The sequence below is a fragment of the Hyperolius riggenbachi genome, chromosome 8, assembly GCF_040937935.1.
Source record: "Hyperolius riggenbachi isolate aHypRig1 chromosome 8, aHypRig1.pri, whole genome shotgun sequence".
In the NCBI taxonomy this organism is placed as follows: Eukaryota; Metazoa; Chordata; class Amphibia; order Anura; family Hyperoliidae; genus Hyperolius; species Hyperolius riggenbachi.
Window position 1 is genome coordinate 266,336,240 of NC_090653.1, and position 22,447 is coordinate 266,358,686.

The 22,447-nt window shown below is 47.0% G+C and overlaps 1 protein-coding gene across 1 annotated transcript in view; it reads left to right on the plus strand.

Moving 5' to 3' along the window:
- The first annotated feature begins 14,261 nt into the window (after nucleotides 1–14,261).
- The window catches only part of KCND1 (potassium voltage-gated channel subfamily D member 1), a 185,777-nt gene continuing 177,591 nt past the window's right edge, over nucleotides 14,262–22,447 (plus strand). The window contains exon 1 of the mRNA XM_068248806.1: nucleotides 14,262–14,357. The gene's annotated coding sequence lies outside the window, so the exon portion shown is untranslated. The remainder of the gene's footprint in view (nucleotides 14,358–22,447) is intronic.

Sequence of the window (22,447 nt, forward strand, 5' to 3'; positions counted from 1 at the left end):
TATGCACATTGGGACCGTTCCCGGGTCGTCCCCCACCTCTCGATCAAATGCAGTGTGTCTTTAATCCAAACAGACCTCTTCATATACGATGCAGCCTTCTAGCTAAAAAACTTAGTGAAGAGAACTCCACATAGCGTAATACTGCTTAAAAATGTTTATTTAATAAAATGCAATTGCACTCACATGTTTGTAGATAAAATCAGCGCACAGAGTGATTTATAAACGGGCTCTCCCCCGTTCAGGTGGCCAGGCTGGCAGGCTCCTCAGAGTGGATCCCCTCTATTTCCGCCGCGCGGTCGGAAGAAAACGGACGCCACACGTGCCTCCTCGCCGCCGCTCACCCTGTGATTGTGTTGCCCAGTTTCCGCATCAGACTCCGCCCTGAGCCGCATCAGACTCCGGAGTCTGATGCGGAAACTGGGCAACACAATCACAGGGTGAGCGGCGGCGAGGAGGCACGTGTGGCGTCCGTTTTCTTCCGACCGCGCGGCGGAAATAGAGGGGATCCACTCTGAGGAGCCTGCCAGCCTGGCCACCTGAACGGGGGAGAGCCCGTTTATAAATCACTCTGTGCGCTGATTTTATCTACAAACATGTGAGTGCAATTGCATTTTATTAAATAAACATTTTTAAGCAGTATTACGCTATGTGGAGTTCTCTTCACTAAGTTTTTTAGCTAGAAGGCTGCATCGTATATGAAGAGGTCTGTTTGGATTAAAGACACACTGCATTTGATCGAGAGGTGGGGGACGACCCGGGAACGGTCCCAATGTGCATATAGACCATTGGTTGGTCTAATACAGCGGTGAGTGGACCACAAAGGGTGTTGGTGGAGGGTCCACAATTTGAAGAATCTACTTTTAGTGTGCTGTGTGTACCTATGGAGAAGAAACCAGTGATCTAGTCCAAGTTTTAAATTTTAGGGCCTGTGTACATGGACTTTTAGTTATCACCCTGCTAATAATCTTGCATGGACTTTGAGTGTCAAAGTGTTTATATTTAGGCTTGTACCTGTCATATGTAGTATAAGCTGAACATATTTGATTTGATGACATCCTTTATAGGTGATACGCACCTTGAGCGCTACCTCTTGACAAACATGCTGAAGGCAGCCTAGCATGTACCATTATGATCTATCCTAGAGAAAAATGAGCTTGCTTAAAGATTTGTAGGCTTTTAAAAGCCAGCTTACATACTTTGGCCAGGAATTGAACCCAGGTCTTGGCCGGGAATTGAACCCAGGTCTGAGTGCTTGGTAGTCAGCTCTCTTATCCGCTATACCACCACCAGCACTACATGCTGAATGCAGCCTAGCATGTACCATTATGATCTATCCTAGAGAAAAATGAGCTTGCTCTCTCTCTAGGACTTGATGGTTTTAAGCTGAAAATTCATTCCAATGGCATCAACGGATACCAGCAGAATTTCACAGGCAATTTCGGAATTCTGCTGGATTGAAAAAGCAATTCCGTTCCGTCCAAACGGAATACACTCAACTTGAAAGAAGGAGGGAGGCACTCAGGGAGGGGATTGAGCCGTCTTTCCATCATCAGGCGCCAGTAGGCACGTGCCTACAGTGCCTTACGGTAAATCCGGCCCTGCTGGTATTGCAATGTTGCCTTTGTAGTATTTTCAGAATCTTCACATTATGTTCTCTTTTACATTTCGCATCTACAGCATCAAATTTTTTTTATGGAGATGAGGTTGTCTGAGAATCATTGTCTGTGGATCATTCTATTCAGCAGCAGGTGACATTTCCCGGGAAAGAATTTGTAAGGAAAACGAGCGGCTGAACATTCCTGTGGATTAACCCTGTGGCCGACTTTACATATTTTTTATTTTGTATATGCGGTGGTGATGCGCTGCTCCTGTCGCATCCCACCACAATGCAAAAAATGACATCATATGATTCTGCTGCATAGATCGCTGACAGGGTCATATGCATAGCACCACCCCCTGCTCAGTGACGTACTTCCTGCTGAGCAGGAAGTACATCACTAGGATTTCCGTCGGTCCGCACATGTGCGACGCACCGCTCGGGCGTTTACACTACGTTCATCGTCCACAGACTTCCATTACCCCAAGCACCGTGTGTTAAAGGAACACTATCGATTAACATGTTTTTTTAACCTGGGGTTCAGAGATTACCTGAAGTGCTAGCAAATAATGATGTATACATTTCCCTTGCTTATCTCTTTTGTTTACTGTATCAAATTCCTTTCACTCTTGACTGAGGGCAAGTCTGCTCAAATCTGAGGGCAGAGTGAGCCATCAGGGGAAGGGGAATTCCCTCACAGTGCATCTGTTAACCCTGTGTGTGAGAGAAAGCTCTCAGCAGCTGCATCTGTACTGTGTCCTGTGTCTCTGACTACAATGTCTGAGGAAAGCAGAGGAAATGTAACTTGCTATAAACATTTGTAATTGTCTTTGACACCACAGCTTTTCATACTTTTTTTGCTTTCAGAGAAAAATACTCTGTAGTCTGATATGCAAAAAAACAAAAAAACAAACACTGGCTGTGCATTGAAGCAGACGCCTCTTTTGAGAATGATTTTGTTCCAATAGAGCTAAATCCTACACACAATGAATTACAGCTTTTGCCTCTGATATTTAACATGAAAAGAAGAAAAATGTTTACACCGCTACTTAGATATTATTTGTACAAGGTCATTTTAGAACACTTGGTTTGATAGTGTTCCTTTAAGCGCTCTGCATGTGGTACCGCAATGCAGCCATTGCGTTGGAATCAGATACTTCCTGGGCACCGCAACGGACCGCAAAAAGCGTGAAAGCCTCCATAGACGTTCATTGCTTTTGCTGCCCCTTGCTGTAAAATAGGTTGCAATGCAGGTTTACCTGCTAGTGTAAAAGGGGCTTCAAGGTCTCCACCCGGCAATTAACCGACCGCAGAAGGTCATCTTAATGCGGTTTCCGGACAATCACAGCGTTCTAAGAATGTAGAGCGATTCTGAGAGTGACGGCTGCGCTTTCCAGAGATGATTTTCTAAAGGAAATGTGCGGAGGTGTCAGGTTGTGTTTATTCCCAGCACACGGTCATCTGCAGGAGTATTTGAATAAAACGTGAGATTGTCTGCGCATGATTGGATGGATGTTTCACATAAACACGGATTCACAGCAGCGCTCATCTCCTGTAGTAATCACCCCCCCCCCAGTTTCCCCCCGACGCACTCATAAATCCAGGGAGGATAGGATAACAAACGCTCTGTGACTTGGCCATGTAGAGTAAAATCGCGTAGGACTTAAATCACGCCCGCTGAACCCTCGCTGGTGACACAATCACTCGCGAGGAATCGCCTGAATGCGTTAACATTACAGGGAATAGCCTCGCTGGTGACGACAGCGGCGTTCTCAGAACTCCAGTTCAGAAACCTTCGTGTCTTAAAGCCCCAGTTGGGTCACCATTTTTTTTATAGTATAAATTAAATTAACCCTCTGCACTCTGCTATGTTTTAGATAGCTGGCATTGGGCAACAGGTCTTATAGTCTTAAACCACTAGGGAGAGGTAGATAGCCCCTCTGAGCTGGGGTGGAGACCCACAGGCTTGAAGTGGACTTCAACTTAGAACGTCCTCTCTGCTCTAAAAGATACACGTCATAATACCCTTTAAGCAAAAAACATTTTATTTGCTTTATTTATCTGCTTATCTGCCATAGGCTGTCATGTGACACAGGGGGAGATCAAATTACAACTAGTGATTAGACACAAATGACGAAGAATTACACAGGCTGCATTTCTGTTATGTTTTCCTTGTGTCCTGTGCAAGAGTTCAGGTCCACTTTAAAGTGTACCTGAGATGTGTGGGTTCCCTCGTTGTTCTTGCCAGCCGCTCCATTCCCCTGTGCTAGCCGCTGGTATTTTTCTCAGTTGGGGTCAGTCATCTTGATATGTGCATGCCCAGCCTGGCCAGAAGCACGCGCACCTCCGATGTGCACCTGTGGGTGAGAGTGTTCTGCATCTGAGCAGTATTACTCCCGGATGCTCAGATCCTCCCGGCCGCATTTGCCCACCTGACAAGGACCGCACATGTGCAGTAGAGGATGACTGGCCTTGCATTCCAGTGGCTAATACAGGAGAAAAGAGTGTCCATGAAGGACGGCGAGGGAGCCCACACACCTCATGGGGATAGAGGAAGCCCCAGGTAAGTATAGATAATGCTGTGTGAACCCTCATTCGTCTCACCCTGCGCCCAGTTCACCAGCGCCAACATTAAATAGACACGCCTCTTATGGTTTAGCATAACAGTAATCAGGGTCGGCGCTTCCACAGAAGCAATTGCCCCAGTGCCCCAGCACCTGTACGGGAGCCCCAAGGTGTCTCCCTCCCCTGCTCTCCAGCTATGGTGACCCTATTTATGCCTGCAGGGAATGAGGAAGAGAAGAAGTCCAGAGCATAGAGCACAGTGCTGCCTCCTGTGTGCTGCCTGGATTAGATACAACCAGGGCAGCCATCAGGGGGGTACAAGAGGGACAGTAGTATGGGGCCCAGGAAGGGTCTGGGGCTCAAACAGTGGCAGTGCCACTCGAGCCTCTTCTAGCAATTGTGTGGTCATCTCCCTCTTCCCTGCTGCGTGATTGGTGAACACACATCAATGCATGGGGGAGGGTGTTATGGGCCACAGGCAAGTTGCTTTCACTTTACACCACATACCGTGGCTCTGCCCCCACACAATCTACCTATCAGATTGTTAATTGGTGTGAGGGGGGCCCTGTAGGTTTGCCAAGCATGGGGCCCAGAAAATTTTATATAAGATAGATACCTTACCTCTGAGCATTTGATGTATTGTGGTGAAGAATTTATCATTCCCTACATACAATGACTTTCTAAACCTGCACTGACCTTTGATGTATGCCTGACTTCTGAACTTTTGGACATTGTTCTTCTTGGCGGCGGTTCCATTGTTCCATCGTGCCGATATATTTGCTATTATGTTTTAATACTCTAATTCCCTATAAACTGAACAAGCCTCGCCCACAGCTCCTTTTGTGCCTTGGCACTGTAGCAAGGGCTTATGGGAGCTCAGTCTGGACAGGAGGAGGAGGAGGTTACTAGCCATTGATTTCAGAGGCAGAGGGGAGGAGGGAGGAGGAGAGGGGACTGAATTTACACACAGGCAAGCTGATAGCATCTCCAGCCCTCAGCCTGTGACAATGTGACAAACAGAACATGGCTGCCCTCATTGTATCACAGGAATAAATAATCATAAACTTTTGAAGCTGTTTGCAGCTAGATATGCTGTGTAAACTATCTAAACTTTAGATAAGATATATAGACAAGTTACTTGTTATAGTTACATTAGTTACATAGTTATTTGGGTTGAAAGAAGACATACGTCCATCGAGTTCAACCAGAGAACAAAGTACAACTCCAGCCTGCTCCCTCACATATCCCTGTTGATCCAGAGGAAGGCGGAAAACCCTTACAAGGCATGGTCCAATTAGCCCCAAAAGGGAAAAAATTCCTTCCCGACTCCAGATGGCAATCAGATAAAATCCCTGGATCAACATCACTGGGCATTACCTAGTAATTGATAGTTACACAGTTATCCACTTTAAGAAACACTGAGCCTCAACACTTGGAGAACCTGAGCATCTATAGTGGTAAAGTGTTTACTTGTTCAATGGTAGGTGGAGCTACTGCATCCATATACGATAGTACGAAAAAGTGTGTAAACCCTTTGGAATTATATGGATTACTGCACAAATTGGTCATAAAATGTGATCTGATCTTGTCTATAAATTTTTGGGATGTGGGAGGAAACTGGAGTGCCCAGAGGAAACCCATGCAGACATCAATGTTAGCGAATCTACAATATGTAAAACACTAAACAAGAATGGAGTTCAAAGGTAGGATATCACAGAGGAAGCCACTGCTGTCCAAAAAAACATAGCTGCACGTTTAAAGTTTGCAAAAGAGCACTTGGATGTTCCACAGCAGTACTGGCAAAATATTCTGTGGACAGATGACACAAAAGTTGAATTGTTTGGAAGAAACACACAACACTATGTTTGGAAAAAAAAGAGGCACAGCACACCAACATCAAAATCTCATCCCAACTGTGAAGTATGGTGGTGGGGGTATCATGGTTTGGGGCTGCTTTGCTGCGTCAGGGCCAGGACGGACAGGGGCGTAACAATAGACCCTGCAAGGGTTGCAGCTAAAGGGGGGCCCAGAAGCCACAGGGGGGCCCATCCCAGTGTTGCCAACTCACCCCTTTAATTACTGACACATATGAATTATACAGGTTTTGTGGCTAGGTAGATGCAGTTAAGGCACTGATTATGTGCAAGTAGCCCCAGAACCTGTATAAGTTAGATGTGTCAGTAAGTAAAGGGATGAGTTGGCAACACTGCCCCATCCTGAGAGACTGACAACTAAGGGCAAGGAGAGAAAAAATGTTTTTACTCTCTGCACAAACGTTTGGCAGACAAAGATTTGTAGACAGAGCCTATTCAGTGTGCAGCACACTCTTCTGTACAATGCCCAGCCCCCAACCTGTCTACCTCTCCCCGAGTGCTCTGTCCTGGCGGAAGGGGGCCCCATCCAAAGTTTCGCAGGGGGGCCCAGTGATTTTTAGTTACGACCCTGTCCTGACCTCAACCCAATTGATATGCTGTGACCTCAAGAAAGCGATTTACACCAGACATCCCGAGAATATTGCTGAACCAGACTGACTGAGATAAGATTCATTACAGCAGACATTTATGGTTATATTGGAATTCTTGCAGACTGCATGTAGACTACATAATAAACACAGAGCAGTGGGTAAATGGAATATCCTGCTCTAAGATTGGGTGAGGGGAGAAATCTGCAAAAGGCAGGCAGCAAAGACCCCCGCCACTTTGCAAATTGCCCGTGTCAAATATTACAGATAAGGGTCTCTTCTGCACCTCATGTGAAGAGAGGTGAGGTAACTATCACCATGCAGTGGGAGATGGTCCTGGAGGTGTTGATGGAAACTAATGGTGGATACTAACAGTCCAACTTCTAGTGAAAAATCATTTGAGTGATCAGAAATTCTGATCGAATTCATTGTAAATAATCTCAGTTGATGGGCGCAAATGATTACAAATGATTATAAAAATAGTCGTCTGATTGGAATTTTGTCAAACCAAAATTTGGATTGCTGTAAGATATCGGTAATCTCTACTGATATTTTACTATGACCTAATCTAACCCTACTCTCACACAGAACCCTCCTGCTACTGATGCCTAACCTAGGTGGTACCTAACCCTTAAAGAGACACTGAAGCGGAAAAAAAAATGATATAATGAATTGGTTGTGTACTATGAATAATTACTAGAAGATTAGCAGCAAAGAAAATATTCTCATATTTTTATTTTCAGGTATATAGTGTTTTTTCTAACATTGCATCATTCTATAATATGTGCAGATTACACAACACTCAGCTTTCAAAATGATTCTTTCAGAGCAGTCTGTGAAGTAATGACCTCTCCTCTAGCAGAGAAAAAGACATTTCTTTACTTACAGTTGAGATAATAAAAGTCAGAAGACAGCCCTCTCCACGACTTTGAAAGTCGTAGAGCTTAATGGCTTTTTTGCATAGAGATAACAACTGGAGTTTCTTAACTCTTCCTGTACTGGAAACAATTAGACTGATGTATCTGATCTTAATGTTTTATTTCTTAGCTGTACTACACATACAAATCATAATATCATAATTTTTTTTCCGCTTCAGTGTCTCTTTAACATCTCCCGGTTGCACCCAACCCTCAACCTCCCCTCCCCCCGTGGTGCCGAACCCTTGACCCTCCTCTGCTGGTGTCTAACCCTTAACCCCTCTCCACTCCCACAGTGGCACCTAACCACTTAACCCTCGGGTGTGTCTGAGCTCTCTGCTAGTGGAGGTGTGGCTGCATGCTTTTTATGGAACACACCTTGCATCAAAAACCTATGCTATGATTAAGGACCATTGTGCGCCTGAAACATGTCAGCATGATGTTTTCGATCTAATAAAGAATTGTGGTACCTCTGACACTGCGCTACCTTCACTTTTAATGCAGTTCTCATCATATTAAAATGTAAAAAGGTAACAGTGCAGGAATATTTTGAAGACTTCTCTCTGTGTCTACTGCCAGTGCTGTAGTGTAGTGATTAATACTCTCCTTCCCTCTGTGTCTGCTGCCAGTGCTGTACTGCAGTGATTAATACTCTCCTTCCCTCTGTGTCTGCTGCCAGTGCTGTACTGTAGTGATTAATACTCTCATTCCCTCTATGCCTGCTGCCAGTGCTGTACTGCAGTGATTAATACTCTCATTCCCTCTATGTCTGCTGCCAGTGCTGTACTGCAGTGATGAATACTCTCCTTCCCTCAGTGTCTGCTGCCAGTGCTGTACTGCAGTGCTTAATACACTCCTTCCCTCTGTGTCTGCTGCCAGTGCTGTACTGCAGTGATTAATACTCTCCTTCCCTCTGTGTCTGCTGCCAGTGCTGTACTATAGTGATTAATACTCAGACTCTCCTTCCCTCAGTGTCTGCTGCCAGTGCTGTACTGCGGTGTTTAATACTCTCCTTCCCTCTGTGTCTGTTGCCATTGCTGTAATGCAATGCTTAATACTCTCCTCCCCTCTGTGTCTGCTGCCAGTGCTGCACTATAGTGATTATTAATACTCTCCTTCCATCAGTGTCTGCTGCCAGTGCTGCACTGCAGTGTTAAATACTCTCCTTAAGAGTATTAATAATCACTATAGTGCAACACTGGCAGCAGACACAGAGGGTGCCTGCTGCCAGTGCTGCACTATAGTGATTATTAATACTCTCCTTCCATCAGTGTCTGCTGCCAGTGCTGCACTGCAGTGTTAAATACTCTCCTTCCCTCTGTGTCTGCTGTCAATACTGTACTGCAGTAATTAATACTCTCCTTCCCTCTGTGTCTAACGCCAGTGCTGTACTGCAGTGTTTAATATTCTCATTCCCGCTTTGTCTGCTGCCAGTGTTGTACTGCCGTGTTTAATACTCTCCTTTCCGCTGTGTCTGCTGCCACTGCTGTACTGCAGTGATTAATACTCTCGTTCCCTCTGTGTCTGCTGCCAGTGCTGTACTGCAGTGATTCATACTCTCGTTCCCTCTGTGTCTGCTGCCAGTGCTGTACTGCAGTGTTTAAAACTCTCCTTTCCGCTGTGTCTGCTGCCAGTGCTGTACTGCAGTGATTAATACTCTCCTTCCCTCTGTGTCTACTGCCAGTGCTGTACTGTAGTGATTAATACTCTCCTTCCCTCTGTGTCTGCTGCCAGTGCTGTACTGTAGTGATTAATACTCTCATTCCCTCTGTGTCTGCTGCCAGTACTGTACTGCAGTGTTTAATACTCTCCTTCCCTCTGTGTCTGCTGCCAGTGCTGTACTGAAGTGATTAATACTCTCCTTCTCTCTGTGTCTGCTGCCAGTGCTGTATTGCAGTGTTTAATTCTCTCATTCCCTCTGTGTCTGCTGTCAGTGCTGTAGTGCAGTGATTAATACTCTCCTTCCCTCTGTCTCTGCTGCCAGTGCTGTACTGTAGTGATTAATACTCTTCCCTCTGTGTCTGCTGCCAGTGCTGTACTGTAGTGATTAATACTCTCATTCCTTCTGTGTCTGCTGCCAGTGCTGTACTGCAGTGTGTAATACTCTCCTTCCCTCTGTGTCTGCTGCCAGTGCTGCACAGCAGCAATTGATACTATCCTTCCTCTGTGTCTGCTGCCAGTGCTGTACTGTACTGATTAATACTCTTCTTCCCTCTGTGTCTGCTGCCAGTGCTGCACAGCAGCAATTGATACTATCCTTCTTCTGTGTATGCTGCCAGTGCTGCACAGCAGCAATTGATACTATCCTTCTTCTGTGTCTGCTGCCAGTGCTGTACTGTAGTGATTAATACTCTCCTTCCCTCTGTGTCTGCTGCCAGTGCTGCACAGCAGCAATTGATACTATCCTTCTTCTGTGTATGCTGCCAGTGCTGCACAGCAGCAGTTGATACTATCCTTCTTCTGTGTCTGCTGCCAGTGCTGTACTGTAGTGATTGATACTCTTGTTCCCTCTGTGTCTGATGCTAGCGTTACTTTGCAGTGTTACTCTCATGCCTTCTGTGTCTGGTGCCAGTGCTGCACTGCAGCAATTGATACTATCCTTCTTCTGTGTCTGCTGCCAGTGCTGTACTGTAGTGATTGATACTCTTGTTATCTTTGTGTCTGCTGCCAGTGTTGCACTGCAGTAATTAATATTCTTCTTCCCTCTGTGTCTGCTGCTAGTGCTGCACTGCAGTGTTAATACTCTCATGCCTTCTGTGTCTGCTTCCAGTGTCACACTGCAGAAATTAATACTCTTGTTCCCTCTGTGTCTGCTGCTAGCGCTGCATTGCAGTGTTACTCTCATGCCTTCTGTGTCTGGTGCCAGTGTTGCACTGCAGTGATTGATGCTCTCCTTTCTTCTAGGTCTGCAGTGCTAAGCCAGTGTGATTCATATTATGTGTTTTAATGGTTAATAATACTATGTAATTATCCCTGCATTTATTCCTACTACTGTAGTAATGAAGTTACTGTTCACTGCAGAAATTATTAATCTTCATTACTCCCAGTAGACAGTGCAGATTACTACACTCCCCCCACCCCAAGAATACTTCTCAATTGCAGTTCTTAATACCATTCCCTTCATAACATCTCTTTCCAGTACCTACTACTGACATTATTATCTCCTTCCTGATATCTCTTTCCAGTGCAGATAAATACTACCATTATATTCTCTGTATCGGTTTCCAGTGCTGCAGTGCAGATGTTAATCCTCTCCTGCTTCCCCCATCCTCCTCTTACAGTGCTGCAGTGCAGAGGTTAATACTCTCATCCTACCTCCAATATGCTCTGTCAGTGCTTCAGTGCAGATGTTAAGCCTCCCAGCCTACCCCCAGTATCCTCTGCCAGTGCTGCAATGCAGAGGTCAATCCACTCTTCCTACCCCCAGTATTTTCTGCCAGTGCCAGTTTAATCCTCCTATCCTACCCCCAGTATCCTCTTTTTAAGTGGTTAATCCTCTCCCCCCCCCCCCTCCCCCCCCAGCATCGTCTTCCAGTGCTGCACTGCAGAGGTCAATCATTTCTTCCTGCCCCAGTATCCGCTGTAGTACCGAGGTTAATCCTCTCATCCTACCCCCAGCATCTACTTCCAGTGCTGCAGTGCAGAGGTCAATCCTCTCTTCCTACCCCCAGTATGCTCTGCCAGTACTGCAGTGCAGAGGTAAATCCTCTCATCCTACTGCCAGCATCCTCTTTCAGTGCTGCAGTGCAGAAGGCAATCCTCTTTTCCTACCCCAGTATCTTCTGCAAGAGCTTCAGTGCAGAGGTTAATCCTTTAATCCTACTGCCAGTATCCTCTTCCAGTGCTGCAGTGCAGAGGTCAATGCTCTCTTCCTACCCCCAGTATCTTCTGCCAGTGCTGCAGGGCAGAGGTTAATCCTCTCATCCTACTGCCAGTATCCTCTTCCAGTGCTGCAGTGCAGAGGTAAATCCTTTCTTACTACCCCCAGCATCCTCTTCCAGTGCTGCAGTGCAGAGGTTATTCCTTTCATCATAACCCCAGCATCCTCTTCCAGTTAATCCTTCCATCCTATTCTCAGCATCTTCTACCAGTGCTGCAGTGCAGATGTCAATACTCTCTTCCTACCCCCAGTATCTTCTGCCAGTGCTGCAGGACAGAGGTTAATCCTCCCATCCTACCCCTATTTTCCTCTTCCAGTGCTGCACTGCAGAGGTTAGTCATCTCATTACTCCCCCTGGATTCTTCTCCAGGGTAGCAGTGCAGAGACAGGGACGGATCAAGACCAAGTTGCGCCTGGGGCGAGGTCAGGTATTGGCGCCTAAACTGCCATTCATTTTGCCGCCTTTTTAAGAATTCAACAAACTGCTCCTGGGGCAAGATACCCGCTTGCCACCCCCCCCCCCCCCCCCCGATAGATCCGTCCCTGTGCAGAGATTAGTCCTCTCATTTTACCCCCAGTATCTGCTGCCAGTGCAGCAGTGCAGAGGTTTATCCTCCCAACCTACCCCCAGTATCCTCTTCCATTGCTTCATTGCATAGGTTAATCCTCTCATCCCTCCCCAAGCATTCTCTTCCAGTGCTGCAGTACAGAGGTTAATCCTCTCATCCCTCCCCAAGCATTCTCTTCTAGTGCTGCAGTGCAGAGGTTAATCCTCTCATCTCTCCCCCAGCATTTTTTCCAGTGCTGTAGTGCATAGGTTAATCCTCTCTTTCTACCCCCAGTATGATCTGCCAGTGCTGCAGTGCAGAGGTCAATCCTCTCTTCATATCCACAGTATCCTCTGCCAGTGCTGCAGTGCAGAGGACTCTCCTCTCTTCATATCCACAGTATCCTCTTCCAGTGCTGCAGTGCAGAGGTCAATCCTCTCTTCCTACCCCCAGTATGATCTGCCAGTGCTGCAGTGCAGAGGTAAATTCTCCCATCCCACCCCTAGTATGCTCTTCCAGTGTTGCAGTGCAGAGGTTAATCCTATCATCCTACTTCCAGCATCCTCTTCCAATGCTGCAGTGCAGACTTAATTCTCTCATCCTACTCTCAGCATCATCTTCCAGTGCTGCAGTGCACAGGTTAATCCTCTCATCCCTTCCCCCAGCATCATCTTCCAGTGCTGTAGTGAAGTGGTTAATCCTCTCTTCCTATCCCCAGTATGATTTTCCAGTGCTGCAGTGCAGATGTTAATCCTCTCATCCTACTCCCAGCATCCTCTTCCAGTGCTGCAGTGCAGAGTTAATGCTCTCATCCTACTCTCAGCATCATCTTCCAGTGCTGCAGTGCACAGGTTAATCCTCTCATCCCTCCCCCAGCATCATCTTCCAGTGCTGTAGTGAAGTGGTTAATCCTCTCTTCCTACCCCCAGTATCCTCTGCCTGCAGCCAAAGGTTAATCCTCTCTTCCTACTCCCAGTAACCATTTCCAGTGCTGCAGTGCAGAGGTTAATCCTCTCATTCCCTCCCCTCATCATCTTCCAGTGCTGCAGTGAAGTGATTATTCCTCTCATCCTACCCCCAGCATCCCTTTCCAGTGTTGCAGTGCAGAGTTTAATCCTCTCATCCCTCCCCCATCATCATCTTCCCGTGCTGCAGTGAAGTGATTAATCCTCTCATCCTACCCCCAGCATCCTTTTCCAGTGTTGCAGTGCAGAGTTTAATCCTCTCATCCCTCCCCCATCATCATCTTCCAGTGCTGCAGTGAAGTGATTAATCCTCTTATCCTACCCCCAGCATCATTTTCCAGTGTTGCAGTGCAGAGGTTAATCCTCTCATCCTACTCCCAGCATCATCTTCCAGTGCTGCAGTGCAGAGTTGAATCCTCTCATCCCTGCCCCAGCATCATCTACCAGTGCTGCAGTGAAGTGGCTAATCCTCTCTTGCTACTCCCAGTATCATCTGCTAGTGCTGCAGTGTAGAGGTTAATCTTCTCTTCCTAACCCAGTTTCCTCTGCCAGTGCTGCAGTGTAGAGGTTAATCCTCTCTTCCTACCTACAGTAACCTCCTCTGCCAGTGCTGCAGAGCAGAGGTTAATTATCCCCCCCCCCCCCCCCCCCCCAATCATCTTCCAGTGCTGCACTGCAGAGATTAACCCTCTCTTCGTATTCCTGGTACCCATTTACCCCCAGTATTCTCTTCCAGTGCTGTAGTGCAGAGGTTAATCCTACCACCCTGCCCCCGGCATCCTCTTCCAGTACTGCAGTGTATACAGGTTAATCATCTCTTCCTACCCCAAGCAAACTCTTCCAGTGCTGCAGTGTAGAGGTTAATCCTCTCTCTTCCTACCCCCAGCACACTCTTCCAGTGCTGCAGTGTAGAGGTTAATCCTCTCTTCCTACCCACAGCACACTCTTCCAGTGCTGCAGTGTAGAGGTTAATCCTCTCTCTTCCTACCCCCAGTATCCTCTTCCAGTGCTGCAGTGCAGTGATCAATACTTTTGCTCTATTCCTGTCTCTAGCAGCATAGCTGCAGTGCAGTGGTTAATACTCTCATCCTGCCCTCCCTCAGTGAGGTGCTTGCAGGGGTGCAGTGCTGAGGTTAATACCCCACGCAATGCCCATTACCCCTTGCATCCCCCCACCTCCCGGGCTCCAGTGTTGCAGCCTCTGCCACGTCCCTCCTCCTGCAGAGCGATTAAGAGATGAGAAGAGGGGAGTGAGTGAGGCTGAAGAGAAGGGAGGGGAGGTAATGACAGGGCGGGGGGAATTCTCCTTATCCCGGCTCTGAGAGGAGGAAGAACATCCCGGGGTGACTCCGGCATCTCTCAACACTCAGCTGGACCGCAGGGGACACCGGGAGACACCTGGACTGCTGCTGCTGCACTGACAGGTAGGGTCTGCCGCTGGCTGGGGAGGGGGGGGGGGGGGACCAGGCTGGGACTTCTGTCTGGAGAGCAGTTGTGGGATGCTGCTGCTGGGACCAGTTTTGGGATGCTGCTGCTGGGACCAGTTGTGGGATGCTGATGCTGGGAATAGATGTAGGATTCTGGGACCAGCTGTGGGATGCTGATGCTGGGACCAGTTGAGAGATGCTGGGACCAGTTGTGGGATGCTGATGCTGGGACCAGCTGTGGGACGCTGATGCTGGGACCAGCTGTGGAATGCTGCTGCTGGCCTGGGACCAGTTGTGGGATGCTGAGACCAGCGGTGGGACGCTGATGCTGGGACCAGCGGTGGTATGCTGATGTTGGGACCAGTTGCGAGATGCTGATGCTGGGTCCAATTATGAAATTCTGGGACCAGTTGCAGGATGCTGATGCTGGGACCAGATGTAGGATGCTGATGCTAGGACCAGATCCAGATTTGAGATGCTGATGCTGGGGCCAGATGTGGGATGGATGCTGGGACCAGTTGTGGGACGCTGATTTTGGGACCAGGTGTGGGATGCTGATGCTGGGACCAGATGTGGGATGCTGATGCTAGGACCAGATGTGGGATGCTGCTGATGCTGGGGCCACATGTGTGGTGCTGATGCTGGGACCAGATGTGGGATGCTGATGCTGGGGCCACATTGTGTGATGCTGGGACCAGATGTGGGATGCTAATACTAGATGTGTGATGCTGATTGCTGGGACCAGATGTGGGACACTGATGCTGGGACCAGATGTGGATGCTGATGCTGGGGCCACATGTATGAGTATGATGCTGATGCTGGGACCAACGTGGGATGCTGATGCCGGGGCCACATGTGTGATGCTGGGACCAGATGTGGGATGCTAATACCAGATGTGTGATGCTGATGCTGGGACCAGATGTGGGACACTGATGCTGGGACCAGATGTGGGATGCTGATGCTGGGGACCACATGTGGGACCCTGATGCTGGGACCAGATGTGGGACGCTGATGCTGGGACCAGATGTAGGATGCTGATGTTGGGGAGATGGAACCCAATAAGTACAAACCATTAGGTGAATGGGTGGGTGGGGGGTGGGGGGGGGGGGGGGGGGGACGCTGTAGAAGTGCCAGTTCCGCAAACAGAACCTAAAGCAGCCACACATAGAGACTAATTACAGAGCAGCAATCAGCAGCCACCTGTCTTGGGACTTCTTCTGAGGAGCAAGTTGGTTGGAGAATATGTGGCTCCAGGCAGACGGGGGACTGTTGCTCTAGATCTAATGCGAATTGCTGATGTAAAATTGCTGAATTGGGATGTAAAAACTGGAACATGCTTTTTTAAGGGAGAACATAATGAGGGCAGCGAGGTGAGATCCTGATGAGGGCTTTAGGGAAGTTAGGAAGAGGACTGGGTAGTTCTACAAGCTGGAACTGTGTATGGAGGACAGATGCAAGCCTAGGGGAGGTAGTAACTATGTATGGAGGACAGGTGGAAGGCTAGGGGAGGTGGTAAATGTATGGAGGACAGGGGGAAGCCCAGGTAGGTGGGAAATGTGTATGGAGGTGGAGGACAGGAGGAAGCTCAGGAGCAGTGTTGCCAACTCATCCCTTTAATTACTGACACATCTAAGTTATACAGGTTCTGGGGCTAATTATACATAATCAGTGCCTTGACTGCATCTACCTAGCCACGAAACCTGTATAATTCATATGTGTCAGTAATTAAAGGGATGAGTTGGCAACACTGCTCAGGAGAGGGGGTAACTACGTATGGAGGGCAGGTGGAAGCCCAGGGGAGTTGAGTAACTTTGCTGTATGTCATGGGTGCAGCGTGAGTGTAAAGAGTTCCAGAGCTTAACATGTGTGAACTTATAGTTATTGGGCCATGCGTGTGCTGATCAACGTGGGTGTCCACAGAGGGGTCACACCTGCCCCCCTTTCCCACTAGAGAGAACTAGAACAGGAATTACAGCTTACCTTTTTCATAACAATACACACTTGATTTGTTGTTCATAAACGCACGTTTGCAGTACTTTAGCCTCCCCTCTGTATGGCGGGGGTACCTGTCTGATGAGGATGGGCAGAGGGCGAACCTGCCGGACTGTGCGCACTTGTAGTGAGTCTGTATTAATCTGCGTCTGTGACAGTCACTGCCTGGAGGGGGGTTACACAGCGGTCTGTCTGCTCTGTGCCTCAGTCGCCTTTCATTCCGCTCTGAACGAGGTGTTTAGACAGTCATGCCTTTAATACTTCGGCAATATCCTTATTTCTGTAGCGGTAGTAGTGGACTGGATTTACATGATCTGTCCATCTAGCTAGCTAGGCATCGTTTATTGTAGCAGCAGGTGAGACATTTTTGCTAATGTTGTTTCTTTAGATACATGCTTTGGAGAGCAGTCTCTTCCTCAGGACTGACTGTTCTTCAATTAATCGGAACATTATTCAATTAAAGGTATAGCTGCTTGTATCTCCAATGACTGAAACGTCACATTGTACTTCTCTCTGTCTGCCTCAGTGCCTCTGCCTCTCTTTCTGTCTGTCTCTCTTGCACTTTCTGTTTGATTGTCTCTTTCTCTCACTCCATTGCTCTCTGTCTCCCTTTTCTCCTCTCTATATCTCTCTCCCTCTGTGACTGTCAAACTCTTTCTCTATAGCTCTCTGTCTCTCTCCCTCTGTCTGACTGTCTCTCTCTTTCTCTATAGCTCTCTGTCTCTCTCCCTCTGTCTGTCTCTCTCTTTCTCTATAGCTCTCCGTCTCTCTCCCTCTGTCAGACTGTCTCTCTCTTTCTCTATAGTTCTCTCTCCCCTCTGTCTTTCTTATTCTCTATAGATATATGTCTCCCTTCATCTGTCTGGCTGTCTTTCTCATTCTATATGGCTTTCTGTCTCTCATCCTCTGTCTGCATGTCTCTCTCTTTCTCTGTAGCTCTCTCTTTTCTCTGTCAGACTGTCTCTCTCTTTATAGCTCTCTGTCTCTCTCCCTATGTCTGCCTGTCTTTCTCTATAGCTCTCTGTTTCTCTATGGCTCTCTGTCTCTCTTCCTCTGTCTGTCTCTCTCTTTCTCTATGGCTCTCTGTCTGTCTTCCTCTGACTGTCTCTCTCTTTCTCTATAGCTCTCTCTCTCCCTCTGTGTGACTGTCTTTCTCTTTAGCTCTCTGTCTTTCTCCCCTCTGTCAGCCTGTCTCTCTTTATAGCTCTCTGTCCCTCTGTCTGACTGTCTTTCTCTATAGCTCTCTGTGTCTCTTCGTGTGTGACTGTCTCCAAATCCAAAAAGCTTTATTGGCAGGACCAAATACATTTAGCATTGCCAAAGCAAAACAAAACATTAACATGGGGAGAGGGATTGTGGGAATAAGGGAAGGATGTAGGGGGTTGGGGTATAGGTGTGTGGAGGATGTAAGGGACAGCATGGGGGACTGGGATATACAGTCCATAGGGGGGTATTGGGGGGAATACAGTCCATGTGGTATCATGTTCTTCTCAGTTGGTGGGCATGCTGTGACATATCAGGCAGCTATTTGCACGGTTGTTTCCTCCTCCCCCAGTAGGATGTAGAGTTTCCTCTCCTCATCTGTGGAGGTAAAATCCTGGATGTGGGGCGGAGAGTCTCTGGAAGTGGGCGGTCCTCACAGGTGCGTATTTGCTGCAGTGTAGCAGGAAGTGGGCCTCATCCTCCAGGACCCCCTGGTCACATTGCCTCTCTCTCTGTCTTTGGCCTCCTTCACACGGGGAATTGCGATTTTTTTTTTACTCTACAGGTAAGCGATTTTGGAGTGATTGCGTTTTACGATTCTATAATATTGAAACGCAATTGCTTCAAAATTGCTAAAATTAATGCTCCATGCAGCGCTTTTGTAATTTCAGCAAAATCGTAAATCTCTGACGAATGTTAAGTGTGAACACTGCCATTCAAATTACATTGCAGTAGTGCTTTTCAAACTGCTAGCGACTGCTAGCGATGGAAAAAAGCTGCTGAAATCGCTAGTAATCGCTAGTAAAACTCTCCAATGAGGCCTTTGTCTAAGGGCCCATTCACACTACGGCAATTAGCAGATGATTCCAGCAAATCGCCGAAGCGCTAGCGCTATTATAACCCTATGGCAGTGTTCTCTGATCGCGGGCGCTTCGCGATTAACGGCCATCACAAAACGTGTTACCTGCAACATTTTGCCGCGATTCTTGAGCGATCTCAGTACAGTGCTTAAACAAGTACTGATCATGATCATTGGGAATCGCAGGAGTGTACAGGGATTTTATCGCGCTAATCGCAGATTTCAAGTGTGAATGCGCCCTCTTTGCTTATAGCTCTCTGTCCTCTCTCTGTCTCCCTCCTTCTGTCTGACTGTCACTCGGTCCATTGCTCTCTGTTAGGGAGGAGATTTGAAATTCTGTGGAATTCTGTATTCCGATCTGAAATCAGCTTTCCGCTGTGGAAATCGGTATGCGAAGTTTGGAATCCCAGGGAAATATCACATTACCGAGATTCAGAAATTTTAGGCCAATCACAAACCTAGGAAGCATTGGACCAACCAGACAATCAGTATTGTGCCACAGAAATCGGATTACCACGGAAATTTTAGGCCAACCAGAAGACTCGGACGTAGAGATGAGCCGAAATTTTCGAAATTTCGAACTGCTTTTATTACAAATGCGAAATTTAACATTACGACCCAAATTCGTAATTAATTTTCAAATCGTAATTTACAATTTCGTAATCGAAATTTCACTCCCGTAATGACGAATTTCGTGTCTCCAACCGAAATTTTACTTTTTCAGGTTGTAAGGGTTTCTATCCCTCTAGATGCCTAAAATGAATAGCACAGCCAGTCCTCCTCCTCCTCCTCCTCCTCTCTCCAGAGATTTGTAGTATTTCAAAACCATACTCACATTCATGACATGTCCAGGGATCAAACCCAGGCCAACCACATGGAAGACAGCTATGCTCACCACCATACCACCAAAACACACACTAAATAGACTGCTAACCTAAATCTTACTTGTAGACAGTCATATGAGACACATGCTGGGTGCAGGGCTTTGTGATTGGACCATGCGATAGAGTGAGGTGCAAAAATGAAATCATGCCTAGCAGAGGATGGTTTCACAGTGCTAAATGCTAGGCTGGCTGTGGTGCAATTGGTTAGTGTGTCCTGGCTGGTAACAGCAAGGTTACAGGTTCAATTCCATCCAGGCATGTCTTTTCCTTTTGCGTTCAACAGTTGTCCAAACAGAGCCAACAGAGCCCCAGATAGCCATGTAGAGTTAGGTCACAGCTAGCCTGGCTTGTGGTGCAATTGGTTAGTGTGTCCTGGCTGGTAACAGCAAGGTTACAGGTTCGATTCCATCCAGGCATGTCTTTTCCTTTTGCGTTCAACAGTTGTCCAAACAGAGCCAACAGAGCCCCAGATAGCCATGTAGAGTTAGGTCACAGCTAGCCTGGCTGTGGTGCAATTGGTTAGTGTGTCTGGCTGGTAACAGCAAGGTTACAGGTTCGATTCCATCCAGGCATGTCTTTTCCTTTTGCGTTCAACAGTTGTCCAAACAGAGCCAACAGAGCCCCAGATAGCCATGTAGAGTTAGGTCACAGCTAGCCTGGCTGTGGTGCAATTGGTTAGTGTGTCTGGCTGGTAACAGCAAGGTTACAGGTTCGATTCCATCCAGGCATGTCTTTTCCTTTTGCGTTCAACAGTTGTCCAAACAGAGCCAACAGAGCCCCAGATAGCCATGTAGAGTTAGGTCACAGCTAGCCTGGCTGTGGTGCAATTGGTTAGTGTGTCTGGCTGGTAACAGCAAGGTTACAGGTTTGATTCCATCCAGGCATGTCTTTTCCTTTTGCGTGGCGCAGCGCTGCGCCATTGAACCCCAATGGGGGTATTTTGCGTGCGTAAAACTTTACGCATGCAAAACTTTGTGCTCGGTGTTTGGACAACTGTTGAACTCAAAAGGAAAAAGACATGCCTGGATGGAATCGAACCTGTAACCTTGCTGTTACCAGCCAGACACACTAACCAATTGCACCACAGCCAGGCTAGCTGTGACCTAACTCTACATGGCTATCTGGGGCTCTGTTGGCTCTGTTTGGACAACTGTTGAACGCAAAAGGAAAAGACATGCCTGGATGGAATCGAACCTGTAACCTTGCTGTTACCAGCCAGACACACTAACCAATTGCACCACAGCCAGGCTAGCTGTGACCTAACTCTACATGGCTATCTGGGGCTCTGTTGGCTCTGTTTGGACAACTGTTGAACGCAAAAGGAAAAGACATGCCTGGATGGAATTGAACCTGTAACCTTGCTGTTACCAGCCAGACACACTAACCAATTGCACCACAGCCAGCCTAGCATTTAGCACTGTGAAACCATCCTCTGCTAGGCATGATTTCATTTTTGCACCTCACTCTATCGCATGGTCCAATCACAAAGCCCTGCACCCAGCATGTGTCTCATATGACTGTCTACAAGTAAGATTTAGGTTAGCAGTCTATTTAGTTTGTGTTTGGTGGTATGGTGGTGAGCATAGCTGTCTTCCATGTGGTTGGCCTGGGTTTGATCCCTGGACATGTCATGAATGTGAGTATGGTTTTGAAATACTACAAATCTCTGGAGAGAGAGAGAGAGAGGAGGAGGAGGAGGAGTAGGTTGGTTATTCATTTTAGGCATCTAGTGGGATAGAAACCTTTGCAAACTTTAAAATACTAAATTTCGTAATCGTAATTACGAAAATTTGCGTAATTTGCGAAAATTACGAAATTTCGATAACTGCTAAAATCGTAATTGTAGTAATTTCGCGAAATTTCGGAAATTCGTAATTAGGTCATTACGCTCATCCCTACTCGTGACGTATTAGGCCAATTACAAAATGCAGAAATTTACCATTCGATTCGGGAATGCGGTTTTAGCATAATTGCGTACATTAGGCCAATGCTGAAGTTTACCGTGGTTGCATAATAGCGTATATCCGCAAAAATGAATAAATAAACTAACTTTATTGACAAAAATAACTAAAAAAAAAAAAAACATTCTGCAGAACTTGAAAATTCAGACTTCTATGGATTTCTTCGGAAATTGAAAAGACACTTATCGGAAGGCGTAAATTCATCAGAATCGGAAATCAGCATTTCCGAACAACCCTACTCTCTGCCTGTCTCTCTCGCTCTCTCTCTGTCTGACTGCCTCTCTGTCTATTGCTCTGTCTCTGACTGCCTCTCTGTCTATTGCTCTGTCTCTAAATGCCTCTCTGTCTATTGCTCTGTCTCTGACTGCCTCTCTGTCTATTGCTCTGTCTCTGACTGCCTCTCTGTCTATTGCTCTGTCTCTGACTGCCTCTCTGTCTATTGCTCTGTCTCTGACTGCCTCTTCTGTCTATTGCTCTTTCTCATCTATATATCTCTCTATTCATCACTCTCTCTTTGACATTCTCTCTCTCTGCTCTCTGTCCTTTTTTATCTGAGTGTCTCCCCCTCTCTGCTCTCTATTGCTCTCTCTGTCTCTTTCTCTCTCTCTCTGTCACTCTCTATTGGTCTCTCTCTCTCCCCTCTCTATGCTCTCTCTCTCTCTCTGTTGCTCTCTCTTTCTGCTCTTTATTGCTCTCTCTCTCCTCCCCCCCCCCCCCCCCCCCCACCCTCTCTCTCTCTCTCTCTCGTTCTCTCTCTCTCTGTTTCTCTCCCACAAGTACTAGTCTGAAACATAAAGCACATCAGACAAGTGGTAAAACAATTTAATTTTGAAAATATTTCATGTCTATAGCTCATTTTTCATGTAGCGAGAACACATTTTTCAATTTATTACAGAGAGCACAAACCATTCAAATTAGTTCTGTCACCCCGAAGAGAATGAAACATTATGTCCCAGCCACAGTTTAGGGGCAATCTATACAGATTGTAGGACAGGACTTTATCCCGGATCAGGAGGAACATAGAAATTCAATGAAATTAGGGACCTTAGTGGTAGCTGCAGTCGGGAATCCCAGTGTTGTAAGGCCACAATGCTAAACTCTCTGGATTCACAGAGATTCAGTGAAGAGGGGTATCACAGAGATTCAGCGATGAGGGGTATCACAGAGATTCAGCGATGAGGGGTATCA